Source organism: Mauremys reevesii, linkage group 1 (genome assembly GCF_016161935.1).
Source record: "Mauremys reevesii isolate NIE-2019 linkage group 1, ASM1616193v1, whole genome shotgun sequence".
NCBI lineage: Eukaryota > Metazoa > Chordata > Testudines > Geoemydidae > Mauremys > Mauremys reevesii.
In genome coordinates, this window is record NC_052623.1 from 26755833 (window position 1) to 26780650 (window position 24818).

Below are 24818 nucleotides of genomic sequence, written 5' to 3' on the forward strand. Positions count from 1 at the left end.
ATCCATCGGGATGACTACCATATTTATGAATAATACAGAAGGGAACAACTAACATTCCAAAGGAGATAACTTAAAATACAGAAATGTTTCTACAGGGATCTTGCTTTAGGCACCTAACCACACCATTTATGAAACAACTGAAGGGTAAAGGTAAGCATATGTTTTGTAAGTTCCATGCTTTGTGGGGGCTGGGAGCACATCTATTGCAGTAGGCTAAACTGAAGGTAGGACAGGCTGGAATAGAAAGGAGTTGACAAAAAGAAAAAAAAAGTATCTCATTTTCCCACAAGAATAACTGGATTTCTAGGCTTCCACAATCTGCTTTAAAATCCTTTCTGGCTCCTCACCTAAGAGATTACAGTAGGAGATTGATTATGAGGAGTTAGCAGTTGGGAGTCTCTGGCTGCTAGAAATATATTACAGCAGACTGCCTCTTGTTAAAAAGGATGACTTCATGAGAGATAAGAGAACATCCTCTATCTGGACTCCTTCCCCACACTCTCTAAAAAGGGGCCTCCTTCCCTAGTCTGTGGAACCTAGCCATGTGTTCTATAGAGTTGCCCATGGAATCCTCAATGCAAAGTTCTCTTTCTGTAAGAATCCCAGTTTTTCTGGAAGAGTCCCATATGGTGAGATGCACAATCTTAAGAATCACTTCTTCCATTTCAGAGATGGATCTTAGTAGGAATGGGGGCCTGAGGGGGGAATTAAAAAACAAACTCAGTTATCCTTTGTGTAGTTTAAAGTTTCTAATCTAATCTATTAGTTGTGGATATCTACTTGCCTATCTAGATGGTTCTAATCACTGGGGTATCTGAGCACCAGTGAAATTACATAAGCAGTCAGAAAGATTGTCTTCTCCACCCTTTCCTATCATTATAATATCAGTCTAAGCTTTCTCCAAGAGGAAGAGGAGAAATAAAAAAAACATTGTTCAATCCTCTGCTCAGATTCAAAGGGAAAAGTACTTGGAGATGAGTGTGCTTATTTTATTGTTAAACAAGTCTGAGCCTGACTGCAATATTTTTCTTAACTCTGTTCTACATCTGAGAAGAATAAAGGAGGGCAGTTAGTTAAGGTATCCCCCATCCTTACATCATGGTACATCATAATACATAAATATTAATAAGTCTTAGCATTTACATATTACTTTATATCTTCAAAGTGTTGTATAAACATTAACTAATTAACATCATAGCAGGGAGTGCTTTCAAACAGAACCATTCTTTTAACATGCTTTCTCTTTTTCCTGAAAGTGTGACACCACTGCCTCGCCAAACAGGCTAGACAAAATATACAGGCTAAATGTCATTTTGCCTAATGGTGGCTGAAGAGTGACTAGAAAGTGATAAGCAAGAGAATCAACACCCACTTCCTTGTTCTGGCATTAAGCAACACCAACGACCCCTTCACAACCATAAGAGTAGAATTAGCCTGCTCTAGAGTGCAAACTAAGGAGAAAAAAAACTATTATGCAAATCCTCATATTCTTAAATGCTGTCAAGCATTTGTAGTTCTTGACTGTTAACCATTTTCTTAAAACATTGTAGTTCATAATTTGGAAAGGTTCTCAAGGCCACTGGCAACAGCTAAAATATTATACAGTTCATCAGTGGACCTCATTGCTAGAATCCAAAAAAAACATCAGGTCAATTCAGGTGGTTGTCCTATCTTGAAGCAAGAGAGACAGGTACATGACTGCTAATTCACTGTGTGGCTGTAAATAAGGAGTTATTCAGAAATGCCACCAGCCTGCATCAACGGGTGGGAGACATGATGGGGCTGGCAGTGAAAAGGGGACAATCTCAGTGGCAAGGGAGAGAGACACTCGCCAAGGGTAATAGGCAACTCTTCCCCCTCTGAGTCTCTGGCACCCATTGGCCAGCTGGGAGAAGGGTGCTGATGGCCAGCATTCCCCAGCTCCCAGAATTTAACTTGGCATGGGGGCCATAAATGGCGAGTGCATTTTTCATTTGGGGAGGCTACAGCAGTGCCAGAAGCTCTCTAGAAGTAGGGGGGCCACTGGTGTCTGGACCGTGGCCCCACCCCTCTTCCCCGAGGCCCTGCCCATGCTTCGTCCCTCCCCGTGGCCCCGTCCATGCTCCACCCGAAAGCCCCTCCACTTGCTCCTCTCCACTCCCCACCCCATATGTCGCTTGCCCTTAAGGCAGGAAATGGCCTCCCTCCCAATGGACAGCCGGAACTAATCCTGCGGCCAGGTCTCCGCATGGCAATCATGGCCAGAGATGAAGTATTCACAAGCCAGGTCTGGCAGGGAGCCACAGACCCAGCCCATGTAGACAAGGCTAGAAAGTGTATAGAGAAGTCACCAAGATATTCCTGGACACAGGGGGTTTAGGGACATTCCTTACAATTGGCCAGAAGTTTTCAGGAATGCTGGTGTACATTTGTCAGGTGGAGGTGCTGACATATGACTACACGGTGTTAGGGAATGCACTGGACAGTAATTGTGATACTAGGCAACATGGTTGTGAGGGGGTGAGGAAGAAGCGAGCAAGCTAATAGTTGAGGCCCCTGGAGCCAGTTTCCAGTGCAGTTAAGAGAATAAAATGAACAGTTCCCAGAGGTAAAAGACTTGGGATTTTGGTGATGGGCCTTGGGCTCATGGGATGGGGTGAAACCTTGTGGTCCTTGTGGGCTGAGGTCCCTACCCTGCTGCACGTCCTGTCCCCCTTGCAGGGGGTGGAGGGTGCTAGGACTCAGAGAGAGCTGAGTCCGGGGCGGGGGGGAGGGAGGAGAGAGAGGTAGGTGTGTAGGCTGAGGAGAGTCTACCCCGCACTGTGGGTTATATGGTAGGGAGCCCTGAAACCCTGGGACTAGTTACAGGTTATATGGCAAGGAGCCCTGTAACCCCACATTGGAACCAAATAAATGCCTTGATATAAGAGAGTATGGGTGATGGGCAGATAGCACCTCTCCCTGTGTTGAAGTTTAATAAAAGTTACAGCCTGCTGCATATGCATATTTCTGCCCTCATTTTACCTCTCTGTCCACATCAAAGAACCAGAAGGTCAACACATAGTAGTGTTGTAAAAACATGTACCCATTTGCTGACTGGGTGTTAGCTCTGATCTCTTCCTGTCCCAGCCCTAACAGTCCCTTCACTTCTAGCTCTCTATGCTTCTCACCACCTTTCCTTTCCTTTGTCTTTCTCAATCCCTCATTTCTATTAATTCACCCCATCTTACATTTTCCCCCAACCCACTGTGACTCCCCCAATACACTTAAAAAACCACCACAAAACAACACACAGACAAACAACACTGAACTAACATGAGTTCATTACCCATCACACTGATCACTCTGCTCATATGTTGCATCCTTTTCTCCCACCGTTGCTATGTCTTTTCTACTTAGATCGTCAGCTCTTTGGGATACAAACCATTTCTTACTCTGTATGTTTGTTCAGTGGGTAGCAAAACAGAGCACTGGTATTGGTTGGGGCCTTCTAGGCACCACCACAATACAAATAATAAATAAATAACTGTCCTGATAGAAAAGGAGCCAGAAATTGGGAAGGAAGTGAGGTTTCATAACTTCTATTTATTTATTTTTAAAAAAGAGACGCTATCATAAAAAAATGTGTTTTGTCTTCAATAGTCCTCTGTGGTGTGGACTTGGAACTGCATTTTCTTTTTTGCTGAAGAGAATAGCAGCTAGAATTAAATAATAAAAATACTGTAATTCTGTAGTAACATTAAAGGCCTACTTGGAAATCCCATAACATGTACAGCGATTTAGAAACACTGAAACAAGATGAGAAGATGATACTTTGGTAACCAAATCCCTGCTAGTTAAGGTATTTATTCAATTAACCTATGTTTTGTTCTATACATGGAATTAAAATTTATTTTAAAAGTAAGATTTTTTTTAAAAATGTGTTTGTGATTAATAATCTGCCTGAACTGGACAGACTGGTAACCTCATAAATCAATGACTGCGACTTTTTTTTGTAGTAGGAATATGAATATCTGATAAATTAATTATTATGCCCTTGCCTCATTAGCATCTTAAAAACACAGGGGGGGCTTTCTTTTCTTTCTTTTGCAGCAAGGCAGAATTAGTAGTATTTTAAAGCTCCTACGGAAGAACTATCTTAGCACATTAGAGGCTAAATTATTGCCTTTTTATTTCTAAATCCTAAGAATGTAAACTGTATTTTGATGGTTACAAGGAAACATAAATAGCACTATTCTCTCCATGTCTTAACCATGGATGGATGGGACAACCAACTCAGAAAATTTAACCAAACGCACATCTCAGCTTTCTCATCTACTAGAATACACCTGGAATGCCTCTAGCTCTATCTCTTTCCTGTTCCTAATCAGAATTTAAAACAAATGTTTATTTATTCAGAGTCCACATGAAACTGGGGGAAAGATGTGGTTTCTATACCATACAAAATATTTCCCCCAAAAAACACTGGAGGCCAAATTTTTCCTAAATTTAGCTCCATTGACAACTACAGTATATAGATCAAGTATCAGAGGGGTAGCCGTGTTAGTCTGGTTCTGTAGAAGCAGCAAAGAATCCTGTGGCACCTTATAGACTAACAGATGTTTTGCAGCATGAGCTTTCGTGGGTGAAAGCATCCGAAGAAGTGGGTATTCACCCACGAAAGCTCATGCTGCAAAACATCTGTTAGTCTATAAGGTGCCACAGGATTCTTTGCTGCTTCTACAGTATATAGAGAGATTGTTTGGTTTAGAGGTGAGAATTCCTGGCACTACAACTGGCTCACTGTGTGACCATAAACAGGTCACCCACTGTGCCTTAGTTTCCCCAACTGTAAAGTAGGGATAAAAATACTCACCTTTATAAAGGGCCTTCAGAGGCTCTAGTGAAAGGCACTATATAAATGCAAAGTATCAATTATTATTATTTTTATTATGGAGCTACACCAGGGATTAGTTGGATCTCAGAAGCTGAGCGTAAAACAATCAGGAGTCAGCCCCCTATGCCAGTATCAGAATTATGCTGCCCTATGCATAAAAAAAGGCTCAGTAAAAATAAGTTTTTGATTAAAAGCGTTGTGCCACATCATGCCATCATTTTGAAATAGAACTCCACACTGACTTCAAATCCCATAATCTGAACCCCCCATCTCTTTCCTCTTCATTGTCCCACATACCCAGGCCAGACCCAAAAATCTGTTGTTTTTCATCTCCTTCTACATATACCACTAAATCTCTATTCAGGGCTTGACTACGGCAATATCCTCTTCTCTGGTCTCCCAGATTATCACAATGTCCCTTTCCAATCAGGCAAAATACAGCTGCTAATGACAACTTTCTTGGAAGAATATAAGAATGGCCATACTGGGTCAGACCAATGGTCCATTTAGTCCAGTATCCTGTCTTTTGACAGTGGCCAGTGCCAGATGCTTCAAAGGGAATGAACAACACAGGGCAATTATTTCTGAACCCAGTTAGACTTCTGGCCTTCACAACATCCCCTGCCAACAAGTTCCACAGGTTGACTGCATGTTGTGTGACAAAGTACTTCCTTCTGTTTGTTTTAAACCTGCTGCCTACTAATTTCATTAATTTCACTGCGTGATTGCTGGTTCCTGTGTTACATAAAGGGGTAAATAACACTTCCCTAGTCACTTTTCCTACATCATTCAAGATTTTTTACACCTCTATCATATCCCCCCTTTGTCATCTCTTTTACGAACTGAAAAGTCCCAGTCTTTTTAATCTCTCCTCATATGGAAAGCTGTTCCATCCCCCTAATCATTTTTGTTGCCCTTCTCTCCATCTTTTCCAATTCTAATATATAAATATTTTTCAGATGAGGTCACCAGAACTGCATGCAGTACTCAAGGTATGGGCATACCCTGAAGTAATATAGTGGCATTATGACATTTTCTGCCTTATCTATCCCCTTCCTAATGGTTTCTAACATAGTTACCTTTTTTTACTGCAACTGCACATCAAGCAGATGTTTTCAGAGAACTATTCACCATGACTCCAAGTTGTCTTTCTTGAGTGGAAACAGCTAATTTAGACCCTGATATTTTGTATGTATAGTTGGGTTTATGTTTTCCAATGTGTATGACTTTGCACTTATCAACACTGAATTTCATCAGCCATTTTGTTGCCCAGTCACACAGTTTTGTGAGATCCCTTTGCAAATCTTCACAGTCAGCTTTGGATTTAACAATCTTGAGTAGTTTTGTATAATCTGCAAACTTCACCATCTCCCTGTTTACGCCCTTTCCAGATCATTTATTAATATGTTGAACAGTATTAGTCCTAGTACAGATCCTTAGGGGACCCCACTATTTACCTCTGTCTCCTGTAAAAATTGATTGTTTCTTCCTACCCTTTGTTTCCTATCTTTAAACCAGTTACTGATCCATTAGAGGACCTTCCCTCTGATCCCATGACTGCCTACTTTGCTTACAAGCCTTTGGTGAGGGGCCTTGTCAAAGGCTTTCTGAAAGTACAAGTACCCTAGATCCAGTGGATCACTCTTGTCCACGTTTGCTGCTTTCAGTGATTGATTACATACCACAGATAGTCATTCTGCAGTTGCATATTTGAGTTTCTTCAGAACTCTCAGGTGAATACCATCTGGTACTGGTGACTTATTACTGTTTAATTCATCAATTTGTTCCAGTTTGCCTATTGTTCTGATCACATCACACACACCTCTTGAGACCTTCTACTGGCTCCCCCTCTGCTCTCACATTACATTAAAGCCTCTTGTCACTGCCTTCAAAGCCCCACATATTTCTGTTCCTGCTTATCTGCCCATCTCATTTCACTTCTTAGCTTTGCATTTGGTGCCAGTTTTGAACAGTCATTTGTCAGCTTCTTTCTTCCAAACTGCACTGTAGCATGTGAAATCAGGTTCAATACATAGTCTCCGTTCCTCCACGTGTGCAAACCAGCTCAACCCCCCACCCAGTGACCTGGGAAAAAACACACACACACACCCACACTGGGCTCCTCAAGCCTCTTCCCTCAGAGCACAGACTCTGGACTCAATAAAAAGGTTTACGGTTTAATTAGGAAAACATTACAAAAAAAAAAAAAAAAAAAAAAAAACTAAAGGAAACACAAGGTCAAAGAGAGCAAAGACCCACCCAGCCTCTTGGGCCGTGTCCTCTCTCTGGTCCCTTCTCCCCCCCCCCCCCCCCCCCACCCCACACAGTCCCAAAATCCCCCAAAAAAAAGTCCCCGGGTTTCGGGTCAGGCAGCCCCAGAGTTCACCCCTCTCAGCAGGGAGGTCCCCCAGCCTGGGGGCCTCCCAGAAAGGCTGCGGGTTCGGGGGCCCTGCCTCCTGCTCCTCTCTGGGGTTTTCTTTAGTCGCTCCAGTCCACCAGGCAGCTCCGCTGCTCACCTCTGTGTCCTGCTGCTCCTCCCTGCCTCCTGCTCCACCCTGCCGTCCTGTCCTCCTCCAGCCGTCTCCTCGAGGCTGCCCAGGCCCTCACCACCCAGTGGCTGCACGCTCTCCTCTGCCTGCCAGCCAGTAGCTGGCTCCCCCCTCCCTCAGCTCAGTGCTCTCAGCCAGCTCAGCTCAGCAAGCTCAGCTCTCCAGTGATTTCAGCTTCAGTCATAGCTCAGCTCAGTGCAGAAGCTCAGTCTTCTTGGATGCATCTAGATTCTTCTGGAATCAAACAGTGGAGAAGCAAAAGTGGAGAGAAGGAGCTTGGTAGCTCACTGGTGCTCACACCACCAAGTACAGATACCTGTACCCAGCCTCTCTCTCTCTCTCTCCTCCTCTCTTTTTGTCCATGTCCCCCGTCAAGCCCAAGCTCCTGCTGCTGACAAGCACAACCCAACCCCATCAACATTTTTTTTTAATTCCCCCAATCAATCAGGGTGACAACATTTCATCCCTCCTGCCCCAATAAAAAAATAATTGGGGTCCCAATCCTGTGATGCATCCATGCTGCTTGCTGGTATGCTATGGTGTGGGAAGTGCAAAAAAAATAAAAAAACTTCTTTCCGCACTCCCCATAATTTACCACCAGATGTCAGGGTGGGGCTCATCCTGACTCTGCTTACATCTGCAACACTCTTCCTGAGCTCATCCACAATCTATATCCTTGCTTTGTTTCAGTCCTCTCTGAAAGCCCACTTCTGCTCTGCAGCCTATGGGAAATCTAGTTGACTAATATTGTCATATATATTTAAATATTTATTTTGCCAAGATGCAGTCAAGTAGCACCATGACCACTGTACTTGCATTTTGTCCTAACCTCTGCCATGTGTGCCCTCACATTGTTTACTCTTCAGTAAGTGTGGGCCTGCTGCCCTCATCTGTATGGAAAGTACCCAGTACATTGGGAGCTATACAAAATTAATCAATCAGCTTGAGCCTCTGGCCCTTAAATATATCCTCCTTTGAACAAAGTGTAACTTTAGCATCTTTTCATTGATTTCAACGAAATCACGGAATTCAGAGATGGGAAATGTATATTGAGTGATCTTTCCCATCCACCTGGTAGTGCCAGATTGTGTAGTACACTGTGGGGAACAAGAACTTGTCTGATCTCATGTTAAATATAACAGGTGGTGCATTCTCCCTGGGCAACCTTCTACAGTGGGGAATACTTTCCCCACAGGCTTCCTTTACTCATAGTTGTTTTGGGCTTCCTGGAAATAATAAAACTATGATCTATTCATTCATAAGTGATATGCTAAAACTGGTACAGAACCTAAGTAAGTTTCCTGAAGAACTCTCTGAATCTGGCCCATGTTGTGGGGTTTTTTCCTCATTAGTAAGGCTACGTTTATGTCACAGAGGTCACAGAAGTCACGGAATCTGTGACTTCCAGAGTCCTCCATGACATTTTCTGTCAGCCCCTGGGGCTGTGGGACTGGAGCTGGCAGCCAGCAGGGCCCTGGCAGGGTTCCAGTGACCACAACAGCCTCCTCAGGGAGCCCTCCTGCAGGGGTCTAGGGACAGACGACAGCCTCGGGGGGCAGGGGAAACAACCCCCACAGCTCCCAGCCACCACGGTGGCAGGAGAAACCATGGAGCTGCAGCAGCAAAAGTCACAGACAGGTCACGGCTTCCTTGAATTTTTGTTTATTGCCCATGACCTGCCCATGACTTTTATTAAAAATAACCATGACAAAATCTTAGCCTTACTCATTTATGGTCTCCCAGAGGGTGCAAACTCTTGCAAACTGATTACATGTTGAATTAACATGAGAAAGGAATTCTGCTAATTGCTGCATTTCCAGAGGCAGTGATGTGAGTATCTAATAATTTTTTCAATGAAATAGTAAGAATGCACACTCCAGATTTTTGGTTAGGGGTGCTGGCAGTACAGTAGCATCTGGTGCTTCTGAAAAACAAATAATTCACAATTGGTGTAATACCAATAAGTCGGTAAAGAAATACCACTAAACTAAATAAGGGAAGATGATGATGACACAGCTGGACCCCACCTTTGAGATGGAATCGGGGAGGGCCTCAGCAGATGTGACTGACCTTCACCTGTGATTCCTCAGCCACCAATTTAAATGTTGGTGTCCTTCTGGACTCAGTACACAAAGCCCTAGAGCACAGAAAGCCATATTTGAATCTACAGTTTAATGAGGATTTAATCAAGTAAAGATAGTGGCTGGTTTATATGACCATGCAATAGCTAGATAGTCTAATTTACCCCATTTGGAACTGCCATTTTACTGTGGAACACAGCCGACTTATCTACCTTACATACAGAATACAGACACCCTCAGAAATAGATTTATCACTGTGAATAACCCCAAATCACCCATTTATTTTCCATTTTAAAATAAGCAACATTAATCTGCAGGTGGTTATTTTTGAAGTAACTCTTCTGCAGCTGTATTTTAGAGCGATTCAGGAAGCTAGGCTTTATCCCTAGTTGTTTTTTTTTTAAAGAATATCTTGATGTATTATGACACTGCTCTAAAAATGCCAGTTGTTGAAAAATACACAAAAATAGGAGGTGAAAGGTTTGATCTGCTGTGCTCATGGCATGCATATCCCAAATCACTGTGCAAAACAAAAGACTAAATTGTGAGCTGAAACTGGATCACCTGATAAGTTAAAAAAAATACATGTGAAGCTGGGGGGAAAGATAAAGCAGAAACAAATTTAAAAGGCAAGTTAAAGCTTTTTCTAAATAATGCATAAGAGAAGGGATGGCTCAGCATAGTCAGAGGAGGTTTTAGTTTTCTTAAAATGCTAACAGTCTTCTGGCTCATCACTAGATGACTTGCCATGCTATAATTCATTTTCTAGATAGTGGGGCAGATTGACTCAAGCTGCTTGCAAGCAGCTGTAAATTACACTTCCCGGTGCTAGCTAATCCTGCTGCATGCCAGTGGGGATTCACCCCAAGAGAGGCCATATGCTCTTGCTATCCACCAGCCTCCCGTGGGGTGTTTCATCATTTTCTGTCTGGGACCTTAGGGGTGGGAGATAGCTGAATCAATGTCCCCCCACTCCCTGGCTACTGCCACCCCACTTTGCAGCCTGTGCTGAGTCTCTATATAGAGGGAAGTTGCAGACACTTCCTACTGCTGTTGTCCCCTCCTGCTGCTGTTGCCCAGCACCAACACAAGATGGGATAACGTTGGGCTGACTCTGGACCACAGTATTTTTGGCAAGATCCTCTACACTCAACTTGATGGCATCTCTCTGTTTGGATATAACATGATACCTTCTGAAGGCCGCATCCAATCCCTTCTGAAATTTCAGGGACTGTTCTGGGCATCAGTGGTTTAGGATTTCCAATGAGGCACAGTAGGCACGTGCCTAGGGGCGCCAGCATTATAGGGGCACCTAAAAGTGAAAAGTGGGTTAGAAGTTAAAAAGTTAATACATACAGCTCCCCTGCAGCTGGCCGGGCTCCTGGAGCGGGTTGGTGGCCGCCCTGTATGTGAGGCTGGAGCAGGGTGAGCGGCCGGGTCAGCCTACCTAGGGGCACTGTGAGCTGTGGCCGGGCAGGGTGGCTGCTGAAGGTGCTGAGAGTTTCTCAGCCCCTTCCCAATCTCAGCTGTCCCGCTGCCTCCGCCCTGTGCCAGGGAGGGAGAGGGAGGGGGGATGGTCAGCACCCCATTCACTTGCATGGGCAGAGCCAGAGTGTGGCTGCCGCACCGGGCTGCAGAAGGGACAGAAGACCCCGAGGACCATTCACTGTGGGGAGAGGTACAGACCCTCCCCTTGCACCTTGCCTGGGGCAAGTGGGCTGCATCCCGGTTCAGGCTGGGAACACCATGCATGGCGGAGGGTCTCGTGCTTTCCCAGGAAGGCTGTGTTTATATTTCTTTTTGTTTCATTTTTTACAGAAAACATGAAGGTCAGCTGTAGGCGGGTGGGCGGGTGGGCACTGAAGATGCTGTGCCTAGAAGCACATAAGGTGTAAATCCGGCCCTGGCAGGACCCTGTTGATTCTGGTAAAAATCAGAAAACTGAAAGGGGGAAATGGAGGACACGTGGATCACCCAGCATCTGGTTAGCAGAGCCAGCAGGTTCAAACACTTCCGTAATTGTCTCTAGATCAAAGAACCCGGTTAATAGCAGCCATTGACACCTGCCCACACAATACTCCCCCCCACACCATGGTAAGAATGGGGGGTGCACACAGGGCGCCTGGAATGGGGAGGAGAATGAGGAAGGGGAGCACAGGGAGAGTGGGAAGAGGGACTGGCATGCAAACAGAGCCACTGGTAGTGGGAGGAGAAATGCAGAGCCCCTGGCACTGGGTGGAGGCACGCTCAAATTGAGGACATCTCTGTGTTTGTCTGTAATACTCACTCAAACTTCAGCCTACACCATGCCCTGACGGACCAGCCAACTTCGGTTGAAAGCATCACTATACTCAAGGATTTGTGTGCATGGAGAGGAATCAAGACAGGGGCAACACTCAAGTTGCAGTGAGGACAAGCCCAGAGAGAGAAAAGGTCTATACTGAAAATAGCTGACAGTAGTAAGAGGTCAGGTGGGTCTCATTTCAGTAAATATTTGAGGGTGGGAGGGAATGTACCCATTTCTACCTTTGTGAGGGTACCTAGCATGAAAATCCTTGTTCATCCAAATCTGCCACTGACATCAGACAAAGTCTTGGGTATGCAACGGAAACAGATCAGGCCCAAAGTTCTCTTAATTAAATGAATAAAGGGGAAAAAAGGTTTAAATGTGTGGTCCTATATTTATGGGCAGCCCTTTATTTGTTTTTGTGATTTTTAATAGGCATTGGACGGGCCTATAGTTGCTTGCTAGATATTTGAATAAATAAATAAATATGGTCAGCTATTTTAATGCTCAATCTCACAGTATGCTTCATGTCCTCACTTCTCTTTGAAGTCAGTGACTCTCAGACTCAAAGTTGGTGCTACTCAGCACTGAGCAGGATCAGATCCTTAATATTTCCCAGTAGGGGACACACTTTTTTGAACAGGAAATAAATCTTGATTACTTCTGTCTCTACTCCCAGTCCCCATTTTAGCCATGGAATTGAGCAAGTTTGAAAAAGTGCCATTCACTTCCATGGTACCACAGTATACTAGTAATAACTAAAATAATAATAATAAATAATGACTAACAGAACCTCTCATCCAGCCTTTCTAAACCTGTGATGGATAAGAACATAAGAATGGCCATATTGAATCAGACCACTGGTCTATCTAGCGCAGTAATCAGTCTTCTGACAATGGCCAGTGCCAGGCACATCAGAGGTAATGAACAGAATGAGGCAATTATTGAGTGATCCACCTCCGGTCAGCTAGTCCTAGCTTCTGGCAGTCAGAGGTTTAGGGACACTCAGAGCATGGGGTTGCGTCCCTGACCATACTGGCAAGTAGCCATTGATGGAATCATCTTCCATGAACATATGTATTGCTTTTATACTTTTGGCCTTCACAACATCCCCTGGCAACAAGTCCCACGGGTTGACTGTGCGTTTTGTGATGAAGTACTTACTTGTGTTCATTTAAAACCTACGGCCTATTCATTTCATTGAGTGACCCGTGGGTCTTGTGTTATATGAAGGGGTAAATAACAGTATATATACAGTATTTTTAGTAGATATGGGTTGGCAAAGAAATAATGAAACAGGCACAAAGGAAAACACAATAAAGACATGGATCTTTGAAATATCACTGGCAGGATTTGCACTTGGAAGAGCTGAATAATGAAGTAAAGTGTTTGCCCATTTTTGCAAATATAGTAAAAAGCCAGACAGATTTTGCTTTTCTTATAAAACATCTCACTCTGTTCCTCCAACTGACATGTTGGAAGAGACAGAGATGGACTGCAGCTATAACATTCCCCCTAATATAATGCCTGGTTGCCATGAACCTGACAGGATTTCCCCTCCCTGGGTCTGATCTTCCCATTGTATGATAGAAGCAATTTCCATAGACTTCAATGGAAATTACTCATCACTTGCATTTCTCCCCTACAACCAGACTTTTCAAGTGTTCCCACAATTAGGACCAGAGTCTCAAAAGTGTTTATCATCCAGCAGCTTCGACTGTGACATGTATGGCCAGATAGAATTCCACACCCAGTGTGCTGAGCTCCTTTGAACATCTAGCCTCTAATGTATATTTTCTCATTTGCAAATAAGGGTTAAATTCACCAGTGCAGAGGACTGGCATTAAGCCTATGCACTGGTTCAGTCCTATTAAAGCCCTATTAGGTTTTGTACAGGCCCTGCATAGCTATGAAGTTCATCCTGCATGGGCCTTATCATGCATAATAGGTCTGTTCCTGCATATTTGAAGTCAATGGGAGTTTTCGATTTCAATGGGTGCTGGATGGAGCCCAGTGTTTTTAAACCAAGATTTATAAAATCTTAAAGCTAGACAGACTGTTTTGAGTAACAATCTGTGAAAGAAAGAATGCAGCATTTTGTTTTGTAAGTAAAAGAGAACAGCTAATAAAAGTTATTTTCCTACAACTGAAGATTTTTCCTGAGATATAAAAGTCTGTCTCATCACTGCAGCAAGATGCTATTTTGATAGAATTAATTTTAAATAAGCTCCCAGCCTTTCATAGTTCAGTGCATTAATTACTTCCACTCAACACAAACACAAGATGACGCTTTTTATACACAGGGCTGTAGGGATGCCATAGCTGCGGAAATGCGTAGAGCACAGTTTTAAGACATACTGTATAATTTGGCTCTTCATGTTACGTACACAGAGTTACAAAAACACACTCAGAGGCTGTACGTTGAAATGCTAGAGAAGGATATAAACCTGGAGCAAAGAGATATATGTAATTGAGTTTCTTTTGTTCCTTCACCATTAGACTGAAGAGGGAAAAAATACAGCTGCTTGAGATTCTAAGCCAAGAATATCACTTACAACTAGCAATGGGCTACTGCTGCCTGAATTATTTGAGCTCTGTTCAATTCATCTACACTAAGAATTACAAAAATACCAACATAATTCTATTTAAAGCTTTTAAAATATAAAAGATTAGTTCAGCATGAAACAAATTCTAAAAAAATTATGGGGAAAAATTTCTATTTTTCAAATACTTGCCTTGTTCATTAGATCAGATAATTATCCAGGGCCTCTTTAGGATTTAACTCAGTGCAATTCCATATAACAGTCCCTTTTCTATCGATTTCCAATCTGAGCAAGCAAGAAGCTAGATGCTATGGAAAAGAGACAGAATCCTCTCTGAAATACACGGTTGTAAATCTGGGGCAACTCCACTGACTTTTATAGAATGACACCATACTTACATCAACGCAACTGAGAGCAGAATTTGGAATTATGCACTCGTGCTTTTCTTCAACTTTATTTCATTCTTAGCCTCAGGGAGCAGAGCAGCTGAGAAGAAGGACTACATCCCAAACAGAAGGTTTTCAGATTTCAAGGCTAACATTTAAGAAATGCAGTGTTCTGTAGGCTAATCATGTGGGAAATGTAACTAGCAAATCCTCACCAATCATAGAATCATAGAACTGGAAGGGACCTTGAGAGGTCATCTAGTCCAGTCCCCTGCACTCAAAGCAGGACTACGTATTATCTAGACTGGGGTGGGCAAATTTTTTGGCCCAAGGGCCACATCTGGGTGGGGAAATTACATGAAGGGCCATGAATGTAGGGTGGAGCAGGGGGTTGGGGTGCGAGAGGGAGTGCAGGGTGTGTGGGGGGGTGCGGTGTGCAGGAAGGGGCTCAGGGCAAGGGGTTGGGATACAGGAGGGGCTGCAGAGTATGGGAGGGGGCTCAGGGCAGGGGGTTGCGGTGCAGGAGGGGGTGCGGTGTGCAGGAAGGGGCTCAGGGCAAGGGGTTAGGATACAGGAGGGGTCGCAGAGTGCAGGAGGGGGCTCATGGCAGGGGGTTGGGGTGCAGGAGGGGATGCGGAGTGTGGAAGGGGGCTCAGGGCAGGGGTTTGGGGGCTCAGGGAAGGGGGCTGGGGTGCAGGAGGGGCGCAGAGTGCGGGAAGGGGCTCAGGGCAGGGGGTTGGGGTGCAGGAGGAGTGTGGGTTGCGGCAGGGGGCTCAGGGATGTAGGCCTGCACAAGCAGCACTCTGCAGGGGGGCAGGCTCCCTGCCTGCCTGGCGGCCCTGCCTGCTGCTCTGCTGGTCTCGCACTCCCCCCCCCGGCCCCTGAGGAGAACCCATTAGTACCTGATATTTTCTCCCCAATCTTACTCTCCCCTATAAATCAATCAACCAACCAATCAATCCACCCTCAAAATGCAAAATCCTGAAAGAGAAAATTAAAAGATGAAATGTTAGGACAGAGTTAGAGGTTAGACAGAGAGAATACACACAGCATGGACCTGCAACCCAACACAGGAGAACTCACTTGGGGTAGTGGGGCTCACACTAGAGCTCTAAAAATAACTGGGTAGACAGCGCTTTGAAGTAGACAGGTGGGGGTCTGAAGGGGGCAGCTGCTAGTCTGCTGAGAGCAGGGAGAGTCTGAGCTGCTGCTGCCGCAGCTATTTCTGCTGCTTTAAGCTGTCTAGCTCTGAGCTGAGTGCTAGCTGCTCAGCCTGCTGGGGACTTGATTGACCTGGGCTGGGTTTACATGTACCCAAGGGAAGCTCACTGTGTGGAGGGGAAGCCTGAGTAAGGAACTCTAGCTAGCTCACTCCTGTGCCCTGGGAAGAAATGGGCCAAGACTCAGCTCCTCCTCTGCCAGACATGGGCCAAGCTGACTTGATGGTCAAAAGGGAGCAGGGCAAAAAGGCAGGGCTCAGAGCCTCCTTGGCCCAAAAATCTGGCTGCCTCCCCAGGGGGGCCAATAAATCTGGCCGGCCAGGCAGTGGGGTATATTCTGCAGGAAGGCCGCGGTGTGGAAGAAGCTTCTTTCTGTGCTCCTCTGGAGCACTTACACACACCACACCAGCACTTACTTAATACACTTTTAGCACCTATCTAGCCCTAAATAAACAAGTGCACACAACACACAAAGAGATGTGTGTGTCCTATGCTAACAAACATCCTCACTCCTATTCGTTTATTATTATTACATTACACATAAATTTATTTTTTTTACCCAATGATTTTCAATTTCATTATGGATATTTTATGGCCAATCCATATCAGGCATCACTCCAGGGGCTACTAAAAAAAAAAAAAAAAACCAAAGCAAGCTAAAAATGACTGCACATCACAACTGCCCAGCCCACACAACCATACACAGGTAAACACATGAGCTCATAACTATTGACACTTCAACCAGATCAACAGTCTCAGATCTGCACTTCTTCAAAACAGCTTTGTCACCATGTTGTTGATATGATATTGTTGCTTTTTTTATATTATTTTTATATATATTTTTATTTTATTTTATTTGGGTTGGGAATTGGGATGAATGGTAAGGTAACTTCACAAATAGACCAGAAAAAAAAAAAAACCTCCAAAAAAAAACTTAAGTACTGTTCTATTAAAGTCTATCAACATCAAGTCAACAAACAGGTTGAGAAGAGTGCAGCTGCTACAGCTCAACAAAAAAAAAAAAGCAAAAAATTTTTTTTTCAGAAAAAAATGATTTTTGATCAAAAAACATTTCAAAACATACAGCATGCATTTTTTTTTTTTAAAAAAAAAAAAAAAAATATTTTTTTAAGTGTGCCTTATTTCCTTTTTATCAGTACAACTTTTAGGTCAATCTATAACCTAACCAAATATAGCAGAATAGAATAGTCATATCTATTACTATATTGTGAACATCAAAATGAAGTTCTAAGGTCATTTCAATATTTCCAAAATTGAATATTTTGGTAAACTTTGTGTCATAGGAAATTACAAAATTTCAGCTTTTCTATTCCATTGTGTGATGAAAGGCAATTTCAAAATGTTGGAATCCCCTGCAGAATGGAAATTCTGAGTTGTGACCAGCCTGAATTGGAATGGGATGTCCACTCCCTTCAACACAGCAAAGTCAACACACTACAGCTGATGGAATGACTGGGCCAACTGCTTAGGGTGCACCCACTTAACCCCCATTCCAAACCAAAGGCCTTGGGAACTATAGTAGTTTCATCTATCTCTGTGAGCAATAGCAGCTGTTTTTAGGTCACCATGAGCAATAATGGGAATATCCTTATCCCATCGCGCAGCCCCAGTAAGTAGGCTGAAGCAGTGACTGAGCTATCCATTCAGCTGCTGCAGATTGCAGGCCTCACCTCCAGCCTGTCCCCTCTTCCTGCACCTACAGCCTCCTCTGCAGTAGTGTATAGAAATACTCTGTACTTTGGTACCTAGGGAAAGTGGAAACTGTGAGTGAGATTCTTCTGCCCTGTCTTCCCTCTAACCCTTGCACCACAGAACTGCAATCACAGCATCATTTTAAAAGTTCTGACCATTGCTGATCCTCTTGAAAGCAACACGACATTCACAAGATGAGCACTTGAACTTTTACTTTCTCTGTACAAACACAGTTTTACAAAGTGACTGTAGGAGTCCCAACTAATAACCCGCAAAGGCAGTTGTATAGATTATGCAGAACATATATAACAAGATAAACAGATTACCAGGATGCCTCCAAAGTAAAGAAAGCAGAAATAACTGAAGTTCTCACTCCATAAACCCTGAATTAAGTATACCCATGGTGAGTGCCTGTAACCTCCAGCACTATGCTTTGCTAATTACCTCAACTTCCACTCAGTGAGTGGTGAGATTTAATGTCTCCATCAAAGCACATCCAATCAATCCTCAATTTTCCATAGGAAAAAATATACCCAGCAAAATAGAAGTTGAGACCAGGCTCTTCATTCTATTTTGCACAACTGGAGTTCTTGTCAAATTAAATTACACATGAATGAACATAAAGTCTTAAAGACACAGCCCGGTGTAACAACTTTTTAAGCAAGAGCAGGATAATAATTAACATTCCAAGCAAAAATCCAACACTAAAACTTAATAAAATCCATTAGACAAACTCATTAGCTCTTCTCTGTTTTGTTTTAAAAGTTAATCAAAGTTCGCCTAAGAAAAAATTGGAAAGGATAAAGCCCCTTTGATTATGGCTCCAGTTTGTGCCTCGCTTTTCTTAAAATATTTATTTCACTTTTCAAGTAGAGTCCCACTTGGAGCTAATGGGAGAAAGAATGAACAATAACTGATGCTCAACATTACTCAAGAGCAGAACTTGGCAAAAAGTCCGTAGCAGCTAAAACATGCTATTTTACTGAAACCACAAAAATTCAAACTCATTTTTGTTCTTTTGCCCAAATGCCCAATCCCCGTGTCAGATTTAATACCTTGTTGGTTTGTTTCTCCCAGAACACTTTCATCCATTTTTTCCCCCATACCTGCTATACATGGAATTCCGGTCCCTATTCTGATTGCTTTTCTATTTTGTCTGTCTGGAAAACAACTTTCTTCTGTGAGGCTGACAAGAAATCAGTTATTTTCTCTATTTTTAACTTGCTCCATTTTACAAATTTTATATATTTAAAATTAAAAAACCATTTGTTTTCTGATCATAACTTTATTTAAAGTACAGTGCCATACTCAGTACACTAATCAACACTGGCATCATCAATATTTATCTTGAAACCTACTACCTTCACTGAGCCCTCTTATGTTGATCACTTCACTAGCAGAGTCTCTGTCTTTTTACACCTGAACTATATTTCAGTATACCACATTTGTCCCAGTTAGACTGTGAATTCTATAAGCTGTCATTTATGATGTCCCGTTTATTGCTTAATTTATTATCTCTATTGTGGTAGCACCTAAGGACTTAAAACCAGGATAGAAACCCCACTGGTACAAAAAAAAAATAGTCTCTGTCCCAATTAGCACACAATCTAACATCTGGACAACAGGCATTTGGCAAATAAACAGACAAAGAGGGAGAGAAATGGGGGGACAAAGAAACAGTAGAAATAAATAATCATCTTTAATGTTTTGCATTATTTTATATTCTCAGTGTTTCACAGCTATTATTTTCATGTATTTAAATCTTCCTTTCAGCCTCCTACAAAATGGAAATTAAGCTTTCAAACTTTTCATTCACTGCCAAACATTATAACCAATATTATATTCACAGGTTTCAAAGGATCTTCCAAGTTCTTACCACCAGTATGTAAGTCTGACAGCATGGGGTAACTAAAATACACACTGCAACCTATAATGATGGGCAAACAGACCTACTAACAGACTAGTGGGCGCTTACGAGCAAAATGATCCAATTTATATTTCAAGCATTGTGACTCGTTTTCCATAATTATGATGGAAAAAACAATAATCAAAGGCACCCTGAATGCAAAACTATGGAAAGAAACATAACTTACAATGTAGCAAAGCCATTAAAGCCCTTCCCCATACTGCCTACTCACCAGTTACAAATATCTACAAGCCTACACCATAAACTCACTACTACTACTGAGTCTCATGTTTTTAATACTGTAAAGAAAGTATTTTAGAAATGTTTGCTATTGTCAGCCCTACGATGAAAACAACTTCAAACACCCCACAAAACAGGATTCCATTCAAGCTCTTTACTACTGTTGATCTGTACATTTCAGATAGCCTTTTCCTCAAAACGTTGGTATGATAGCTTACCAATGTCCATCAGAGAAGTGAGCCTGATCAGGAAAACTGAAATGCTGTAAAAACAGAAATGATGTAAAGCCTGATGGATACAATCTGAATGTGCGGTATTGTTTTATAACGTACTTATTAATATTAACAGTGTGTGTTGTTGACTTGTTCATTCGAAGTCTAGGTTTAGAACCATGTAACATACTGAGTCTGCCTTAATAACTAAATAAAATCAGAAATTGTTGTGTAGCTATGCAGAAAAAGTACTTTTATTATTCCACATTTAAAACTATAGGGTCGTCTTGAGTCTGTGAGCTCTTTAGACAGGTAAAGAATTGTCTATTGCTGAGCTGTAGCTTCGGTTTCTTTTATTTGTTTGCAAATCTATTTACATTTCAAACTTAATATGCGTAAGCTTAACATTTGGTAATTGCATAATTAGTAGCAGATGTCCTGCAACAATGTTTTATGAGCAAAGAAAAATTGAAGTACTGAGGCTTGGTCTACATTATAGAGTTAGGTTGATGTAAACCAGTTTAGATCAATCTAATTATGTCAGTGTACTCACTACAGCCTTACTCCTACCAATGTAAGTACCCTACTACACAAACATAACAACTCCACCTCCATGAGAGGCGTAGGTGTAGTTAGGATGATGCAATGTCCATGTAGACACTGCGGGATATGTACATCAGCTGTTGGCCATCATTCTTGTCAATTTCAGGGCTCCCTGCTGGAGTCATGAAATTGACAAGAAAGCCAGGCTGTCACCCTGGGGCAAGTGGGGGGCTCCAGCTAGAGCCCAGCTGTCCCCGGGCTCCCCATACTGAGCCAGGCTGTGCCCACCCGACCCCGGCCATTGGCTCCCTGCCGCACTACCGCCAGGGCTCCTGGCTTCCCGTTCCTAGACGGGTTGCTGCTGGGGCCCCGGGCTCCCTGCTCCCAGGCAGGTTGCTGCCGGGAGCCAGGGGCCCTGGCCGCAACCCAGCTGGGAGTGAGGAGCCAAGAGCCCGGGCAACTGCTGTGCTCCCAGTGGGGAGCCAGGAGCTTCTGTGAAACTGGGCACCTCCATACAGCTGGGCTCCTGGCAGGGAGCCAAGAGCCTGAGGAAGTGAGGAGCCAAGACCCGGGGGGGGAGGGCAGCCATGCTCCCGGTGGGATGCAAGGGGGTGGGGGACAGGGAGCCCAGATCTGAGGGGTGGGGGGAGAGACAGTCAGGCTGTCAGCAGGGAGCTGTGTGCGGAGCTCAGACGATTATATTAACAATTATATGTATTCTAGTAGCACCTAGTGTCCAGGACCCCACTGTGTAAGGTACTGCATAAATACAACAAAAAGAGAGTCTTTGCCCCAAGCAGCATCTAATCTCAGTATAAAACAAGAGATGACAGATTGATACAACAAAGAGATGGGGAGAGCACAAGGTAGCAGTGAGACAATTGCGATCAATGTGATAAGAAGTGGTCACAGAACATCAGCTGCCTAACCATTGTCAAATTTTTTGTAGTCATCACAGCAGGGGAGAGTTTAAAAGAAGGAATTTGTAGGAGGACAGAGTAGCAGCCTTGCAGATATTTTGCACGAGTTCCTCTTATGGGAGAAAGTGCAATGGTGTTTGTTGGAAAATTTGATGAATCTAATTCTTCTTAGCAAGTTTTCCTAAACCAGCCAATACTAAAGTGATAATAAGTGAACCTCACAGTATTCCCTTTGACCTCTGTCCATCTTCCAGCAGATTTTAACATGTGTAGCCAATGATTTTAGTTTATTATCCATTTATTGTGTGATGTTATGATTAATCAACATGTTATATTATATATATTCATTGTATGTTAATTGGAGTTAATTTGTAGGATTATAGAAGGATAAGATTGATCAGTATTTAGAGGAACCACAAGATAAAGGTGGTACATCAATGTTAATGAGAACCTATACAGCCTGTAAAATTCAGGGTCCCTTGTGTTTCTAGGTAGGGTTGCCGACCCTCCGGGATTGGCCTGGAGTCCCCAGAAATTAAAGATTAAGCTTTAATTCAAGTTTTTGTCATGTGATGAAATCTCCAAGAATACAGTAACTCCTCACTTAAAGTCGTCCCAGTTAACGTTGTTTTGTTATTAGGTTGCTGATCTATTAAAGAAAATACTCCTTTAAAGTTGTGCAATGTTCCGTTATAAGGTTGTTTGGCTTGCCCCATTCCGCCCGCCTGGCGCTCCTGCTGGGGAGCAGGGTCAGGGTGCAGGGGTTTACCCCACTCCACCCGCCTGGCATTCCAACCAGGGAGTAGCAAGCCCCTGACCCTGCTCCCCAACAGGAGCGCCAGGTGGGAGAAATGGGGCAAGCTCCAACACCCCAACCCTGTTCCCTGGCTGGAACACCAGGCGGGTGGAGCAGGGCAAGCCCCCATGTCCTGACCCCACTACACCCCTGCCTCAATCAAGCTTCACAACCGTCATTGGGGAGTCCAGTATTAACTTGTTTGTTTAAAATTATTTAAAACTTATACTGTATATGTATATAATGTCTTTTGTCTGGCAAAAAAAAACTTCCCTGGAACCTAGTCCCCCCAATTTACATTAATTCTTATGGGGAAATTGGATTCGCTTAACATCGTTTCGCTTAAAATCGTGTTTTTCAGGAACCAAACTACGTTAAGTGAGGAGTTACTGTACATCAAATCAAAATTGACAACCCTCCTATTTCTAGGGGACACAGATCAATAAGAAAGAGATGTACATGTACATGAGCAGAATGTAGGTATAGACAAAATCATAGTATAAAAAAGGGTGCTCAGAACAGGAATATTGAGCTTCCTATGGTAAACTCCAGCAGGAACCACTCCCATACTGATGATCAATCCATGTGAGGGCCAATAGACTCTAAGACCATCTAGGAGGATGTGAGTACGTCTGTAGTTATAACTGGTACATGGTACTTATCTTTAGGAATTGTATATGCTGCGACATTTATAACTTTGTTGGTAACTTTAATAAAACTACTAAAAGATAGTGGACCTTGTTCTTGTGATTGTATGTGTTACTTGCCTAAGGTCTCATGTGTTCCTATGGGCTCTAGATCCAGAACAAACAGAGATAACTCTGTTGAACTTGAGACTGTAGCTGCCAGAGCTGAACCCACCGTGGTATAATTAACATTAAATAGAATAAAAGGCTACACATGGAAAGTTATGATATGTGCTTTTGGGGCAGACCCTGCTTCTGTTGAAAAGAATGGCAAAACTTCCACTGACTTCAGTGACAGAATAAATGGACTTCTTAATGTATTTTTCAAAGTGTCTATCACTTTAATTCCCATGTACTACTTATAACAGTTAAAGGCCACAGGAAATGACAGATAAAACTACCCCACAAAAGCTTACTGCTAGTTCACAAAAGAATTATCCAGAGACAAGGAAACAGAGAAATGTGAATGACAGCTTCAGAACACTTTGAATCGACCTAAGACAGTGGTATGCTGTCACAGATATTCATTAACTCAACTGGAAAAAACAGGCACATGCAGAGTCCATGGCTGCACTTTGTACACTAGTTTTCCATTTCCAAGTATCGTGGTAACATGCAAAGCTAGTCAATTTCATTTGATACAAACTGTCTATCAAAGTGAACTTACAGCTTAATATATACTTCACGGTCAATGATTCATGGCCTCTGGAATAAATACCTTGGGTACCAGTAAAAAATGATACCCAAATATATTTCTACACTACTTGAAATGTTTAAAAAAATCTATAAATTTTACAAAGTTCTCTTGCCCACAATGAAATTAGCCCTGAAGTGGAGAATTCCAGATGCTCTGTCTGGGCCTCTCTCCTTCTTTTAAAATGTAATCTGCACAAACAAATGCAGTATTTTTTTTGTAGAAAGGTAAGTAGTAAAATACTACTAAATTAATAAGATAAAATAATAACCAACCTAACCCCCCTTTTTATGCTAATATTTCATTGACTGATTTTAATAGCTGCTGCATTTAGGGGGTCCTACAGTAAATTAAGAAAAAAATTACAAAATATGACATCACTCATATGAAGATTTAATTTAAGAACTGTCCCAATAACCTGAGATGTACCATAGCGCAGTGCTAGTAAGCAAAGGGCTGAAGGAAAGGTACATTTAACACTTGGCTATGAAGTTCACCCGAATAAAATTTCTTCCTTGTCAGCACATTAATCTTTTGTAGGTGAGAGCTCTCATACGAGGATGTCATTCTGCTGATCCTGGAAACTTTTACGGCGGGAACCATCAAAAAAATCACCACAGCCAAATCTATCTGCTGCAATAGGATGTAGAGAGAAAGGCAGACTATAAACATGTTAAGAAGAGTACATAGAATACATATTGTCATGTGTTGGGTCACATAAACCCCCTTGGGACTGCCACCCTATGTGCTGAGACTACCCTGAGCCCGTTTTTCCTGGTAGCTTGGGACTTCACTACTCTGTCTTGCTGTGCCAGACACGCTAGCCTGCTGCAAACACAGACCCAGGTCTGAACCACGTCCCTCAAAAGCTGCAGGCTTAACTGAAAATGGCTTAAGAGGTGCTCCTGTCTCCAGCACCAGATACCCAGTTTCCAATCGGGTCCAAACCCCAAACAAATCCGTTTGACTCTGTAAAGCTTATACAGGGTAAACTCATAAATTGTTTACCCTCTATAACACTGATAGAGAGATCTGCACAACTGTTTGCTCCCCCAGGTATTAATTACTTGCTCTGGTTTAATAAATAAGCAAAAAGTGATTTTATTAAGTATAAAAAGTAGGATTTAAGTGGTTATAAGTAATAACAGACAGATCAAAGTAAATTACCACACAAAATAAAACAAAAA

At 42.8% G+C, this 24818-nt stretch overlaps 1 protein-coding gene and 1 long non-coding RNA gene across 4 annotated transcripts in view; one reads left to right on the plus strand and one right to left on the minus strand.

The window, feature by feature from the left end:
* Window positions 1–24818, minus strand: part of DLG2 (discs large MAGUK scaffold protein 2) — a 1428123-nt gene that overhangs the window by 1099757 nt on the left and 303548 nt on the right. The gene's annotated exons all lie outside the window — the stretch shown is intronic.
* The window catches only part of LOC120395485, a 45339-nt gene that overhangs the window by 17635 nt on the left and 2886 nt on the right, over window positions 1–24818 (plus strand). The window contains exon 1 of one of the 2 annotated variants that reach the window (XR_005592656.1): window positions 11341–11411. The exons of the other annotated variant lie outside the window; for it this stretch is intronic. This is a non-coding gene — a long non-coding RNA (uncharacterized LOC120395485). Of the gene's footprint in view, window positions 1–11340; window positions 11412–24818 lie in introns of those variants that run through there. 2 annotated transcript variants of the gene reach the window in all.